Genomic DNA, 5,381 nt, shown 5'->3' with positions numbered 1-5,381 from the left:
TTATTCTCTGCATTGGTAGCAGCATTTGGGGGAAAAAAAAAAATGAGCCTGAAGGATTGAAGGATGTGAACCATCATTACAGGCTAATGTCCTTAAAGGGAAATTGCAAGGGTCTGTTTACTACTTCTTATACTGATCTAGTAAGTATATATACTTTACTTCCCACTATTTGTAATCAGCAACAGGCCTTTGAAATTTGAAGCAGGTACCAGTGCTCAAGTGTAACTTCAGTTATTTTTATTCTCATGCATATGAAGTGGATAGTGCTGATTTATTGAGGAGAAAGAGGGAGAATGTTATAATACATCAAGAGGTGGTTTCAGATGCCTGTGGTAAAAATGGGGGGCTTGGCTTCTCCACATGGATACTGAGTTTTGTTGCCAGAGGACCCGGCTCTCCCCTTTTCTCATTGGGACCTGTCACAATGGATTCCCTTTTTCTGAACCAGCATAAATCTGGAGTGAATACACTGACATCAAGCTGGTGTGAGACACAAGTGGCAACGCCTAGGGAAGCTAAAAAAGGGTTTTTTCCATTGACTTTAATGAGTCCCAAGCGAGAGGAATTGGGCACTTTCTCTCAAAGCCAAGAAAACATTGTTTTGTTTCGGACATGCCCCTTGGGTGGCCCAGTGTGATGGGGATGCAGTGCCCCAAAGGAATACTGCAGCCCTGGGTGTGCCCCACGCATCCAACATGTGAACTGGCCTCGCTAGAGGGTCTTTGGGGTGGAAAAGCATCTTTCCGTAGCCTCCTTGCAATACTGCTAAAAGGAGACAAACCCCTGGTGACAGCTAAAAACCCAACAAGCTGGAAGAGACTCCACAGATGGCTGAGGATTTACTGATAGACCTGCCTTTAATAAGGCAAGTTAACCACTCTGCAGGAAGATTACATCAGGTGCTGCGAAAGCAACAGTGTTGGGAGGGAAAACCCCAATGCAGGGAGCCACGCTGCTCTCCGACAGCATCAATCTGCTCCCAGGGATGGGGCTCAAGTCCTCCTTCTTCACTTTTGCTTTGCTCTCCCTCCTGCTGGAGTGCAGGGACGAGCTGTGGGGAGCACGGTGTAGGAGGCAGAGGGCACAAGCGAGGGCTTTGCCCCGTGCAGGGGAAGCAGTGGCGTCGCAGAAGGACATTAGCGGTGCTTCTCGTCTCCCGGCTTTCCTCTGTGAGCAATTTCCAGGGAAATCGAACCTGACTCTGCTCCATTAGCTGCTAATCTCCTGGCCGCTGGGCCTGTCTTTTGCATTACGATGGAGCAGAGCCACTTTGTGCGCTGCTGTCAGGGTCTGAACGAGCTTTGATAAAAGACCAAGTGTTGGAGCAAGAGGAAGTATTTACCAAAAGTTGTTTTCAATTTCCTGAGCTTGCTGTATCCATTCCCCTTCACTCCTGGACTCTGAAACAATCCGTCTTCTGGGGGAGCCTCGCTTCATTATTTTTGCTTCCCCAGTGCAGTTGACACTTAGTCTGGGTTTCCCAGTCCTCCCAGCTCTGATTCATTAGCTTCAAAGGCTGTGCAAAGCTGCTGTGGGCTCCCTGGCTGCTTGCACAGGGACACATACCTGCCCCAGCACTGGAGGATTTGGTTTCCCAGACAGAGCTGTGACATAGCTCTGCCTGACCCTGGGTATGCACACAGCATCTGGTCTCCCCTGGGCAGGCCTGCTTGGCCCCAGGATTTTGTGGTTTCTAGCTCATCCTATAGTGTGTTCACCCCACATGTGTCGACTGGTTGTCCCAAGTTGCTGGCAGCCTGGACACGAGCTTGACCTGCATCTGCCAAAGGTGAAGTGAAAGAGTTTTCTTAGCAATGCGTGTGTGTAGAAATCGGTAGCGGGGGATGTGCTGTGGCACATGCTGTGGCACCCTGTGCCTGGCAGAGGTGAGAGGGAGGCAGGAGGAGCGCGGGCTTTGGGGTGAATGCAATAGCTCAGCTGGGCAGCAAGGCTGAAGGGATTCAGCAGTAGCTTCTCACTAAACTATTTAATGGTAAATCTGAATGCAAATCAGTGCTCCGACTTACTAGTCCCACGCGTGCCAATGCACCGTGGCGAGCACCTCAGTGCATGAGTAACTAACTGAGCATGCAACGCCTGAGCTCGGCTTTAATAAAGGGAGGTTTTCTGCTCAGCAAGGCGCTGAGGGGAGTTGCAGTGGGGAACTGAGGAGGTCTTTCTCAGAGCCCCAGCCTTGTGCTGGAGAACATTGTGTTCCAGGGATAGCTGCCTCTCACCCTTGGAGCTGGCTCTGCCGGTTTCATGCCTGAAAATCTCACCCTTATTTTTCCACCTGTATGAGCAGATTTTGAGCATTCAGTCTGAGTGCCTCTTTGCTATGGCTAATGCTTTGCACTGCTCTAGCTGTGCTGAGAGCTTGTAGTGATGGTCTGCGCCAGGGATTTCCCAGATTCACCAAAACTACAAGTGTTTCCAAAGCAGTTTTCCTGGGGTAGGTGTATCTCAGACCTGAGTAAAACCCATCGCCCGCAGGCTGCTCTGTGTATTTTTAGGCTAGCAAGATACGGGGGAATAGTGCTGCAGGGGTGGAGGCTTTTTCTTGTCTTATTTGTAGCAATGTTGTTGTTCTTAATTAGCTTCTCTTTCCCACCCAGGCTCTGCAAGAACCAAGATAACAGCGAAAATCAGGCCAGCAGAGATGACTGTCTTTACAGACTCCAATGGCACCGAGCACGACCCATTAAAAATCAGCTCCAGACCAGGAGGAAAAACCAAGCTACTGCTGAAAAGAAGTAAAACTTCTCCCTACTCTGAACTTGGCCGTGAAATGCTTCTGTTGGGGGAAAAAAAGTTCCTTCCTCCATGAAGAAGTGGGCAGAGCCTGTTTTGCTCAGAGCCATTCCCCTCATCTTCTGAACAAAAGGTGAGAGGTTAGTTGAAAACACAAGGAGGAGTGTGGGCAGCTTAACTGTGCGTCCACTACTTGCTGCCTGGCGCTATCCTCCTGCAAAGCCTTCCCTCTGCGGGGGGTGAGGGAGAAGGGGTGGTCAGCCTTTAGGAAGGGTTGGCCCCAAACAGTGCAAAACCCTGGTTAGCTTCATCCTCCCTTGGAGGCTCTGACCCAACCTCTGCAGGGGCTGCTGGTGGCCAGGCTCCCGCTCCTTCCCCTGGCGCAGTCCAGCTCTGCTCAGTTGTTCTCACACAGCTCTGGGGACAGGTTCCCAGCACTGCGGCTGCATGAAGCTGGTTTACCTTTGATGGGAGGGAGGCAACAACGAGTTCAGGCATTTCAGGGTTATGAAAATACAAAGCCCCAACCAGATACTACTAGCTTTGCTTCTGCCTTTCTACCCTTGCTGTTGTCAAGGCTAGGAGTTTATATTGTGCAGCGAGCCCTTTTGTTTTGTAGGAGACCAAGTGATTGAAAACAGCCATGATATTACTATGCGCGGACAGTACATTTTTTTCCATGTATTTTCATAACCCTTTTCCCAAAGGATCAAATATGTCTTTATTCTATAACTCCACAATGGGTTAGAGCAGCTCCTCGGGTGGGAATTGTTCTGCTCCATAGGCTACTTAATACTTCCTATAAACAACTGCCAAATTAGGTAGGTAATACTCAATATTCCTGACCTGACCAGCAAAGTATTTGTAGCTGTATATCAGAGGAGAGACAGGGCTGGAGATGTCAGAGGTGAATCTGGGGTTAAAGACAACAAAATACTGGTTGTGGGTTTTTTTTTTTTTATAAAAAGCAAGTGTATGTGTATGGGTGCAACTGCATTTCCCTCAAAAGAAATGCAGGGAAGCTTTGCTTTCAGACCTCTATTGTACCTTAGGCATCTCTGGTACCTAACCAAAAGTGTGTCTAGTTGAGAATGGAGTTTCACTGATGATGTTATGGGATATATTTTAAGTACACACGTGCCTGCTTGCTTTTTGTCCCTAGTAACACTATGTAATTTTCTAAATATTGTCTAAACTTGAGCCATGGCATCAAGACTCCAAGCCAGAGCAGGACCCCTTGGTCCTTCACAGTCTTCGGGATGGGAGGTTTCCACTCTGCTTGCCCTTTGAGGAAGGGCTGCTTGGGGCAGATGGGACACTGTGGTGGTGTCCCATGGGGACCCTAGACCTTGCCCACTCTGTGGGTCTCTGTGGCTGATGCTGCCAAACTGCTGAGGAGGTGACGTTACCCCACCATGAGCCTGGAAGTCTGTGGGACACAGAGCAACTGAGGACTAGGAAGGTCCATGACCAGGAGAGGAGAGGAAAAAAGCCCAAAAATCTCTCCCCTGCAAATATCCCATTTTTGTGAGAGCGCTATGACCATTCCTCACAAGGGCCCTGAAAGCAGACGTGAGTTTTTCTATTCCCCCATCGCTGTTTCTCTCAAACAGGCCCCCCTGAGATGTCCTGGTCTCACTGTCTTGCCTAGAAGGGACATGGCTGCACTAGTCTCAGGCCCTCACAATGCTCCATCTGAGCAGCATTTTGGAAACGTATGGTCTGCAGACCCATGCACTTCCACTTGCAAGAGTCCTTCCCCCCCCCTTGTTATTTTCTCTCCTCCCTCCTCTCCTTTGCGCTCAGAAAACATCTGTTTCCAGATGTTGTTCTTGACTCTAATAAACGCAGTGAAAGGCCTTGAGTTAATATATTTACAATAGCTGGAGATGTTGGCTGCTAGTTAATGGCTCGTTTGAGCACACCAAGACCCCCGCGTTTCCTGAGAGGAAAAAAAAAAAGCAACAGAAAGAAAAAGAGAAGTCGGGTGGGGTTTTTCTCCCTAGTAAATGGCCTGAAAAGGGGAAGTTCTCCTCAGGCAGTTTTGGAGATTACTGGTGGGATCGAGCGCACAGCCATCTCAATGCAGTTGGCTTCAACTTCCAGTTAGTGACAGGAAGGGCACTTTTTTTTTTTTTTTATGAAAGGCTCCACTTGAAGCGAAGGGAAGTGAGGAAGGCTGTTGCTGTTGCCCACCCCTTTCCAGGCCAAATGAAGACCTGCTGTAGATACCTTGCTGGCTTGAACCATGTACATAGAAGCGAGAACCTCATCCATGCCCAGCTTTTCCATTTCTGCCCTGTGGCGTGGAGTGGTTCATGCCCACGGTACCTACCTGGGGACAAAGAGGGTTTATGGTCCCTTGCAATAAGACCACATTGTGCCCTGCGAGGAATCCCCACACATCATGCCTCTTTGTGAGCACTGTCTGTCAGTTGCAGAGCAGCACTGGGCAACCTCTCCGTAAGGCACTTTGCCCATGTACAAATGCCCCTGAGAAGGACAAAGTGCCAGTACCAGCTATAGGCTGACAAACTTGGAGTCTTGCATACCTGTACGTAACCATGTCCAGTGCGTTAATTGACCCAGTGCCACGTGCTAGATGTGAAATGCTTTCTTTCATTGTACAG

The sequence above is a fragment of the Pygoscelis adeliae genome, unplaced genomic scaffold, assembly GCF_000699105.1.
Source record: "Pygoscelis adeliae isolate BGI_AS28 unplaced genomic scaffold, ASM69910v1 Scaffold4, whole genome shotgun sequence".
NCBI lineage: Eukaryota > Metazoa > Chordata > Aves > Sphenisciformes > Spheniscidae > Pygoscelis > Pygoscelis adeliae.
The sequence above is the reverse complement of the archived record's forward strand: the minus strand, read 5'-3'. Positions refer to the sequence as shown.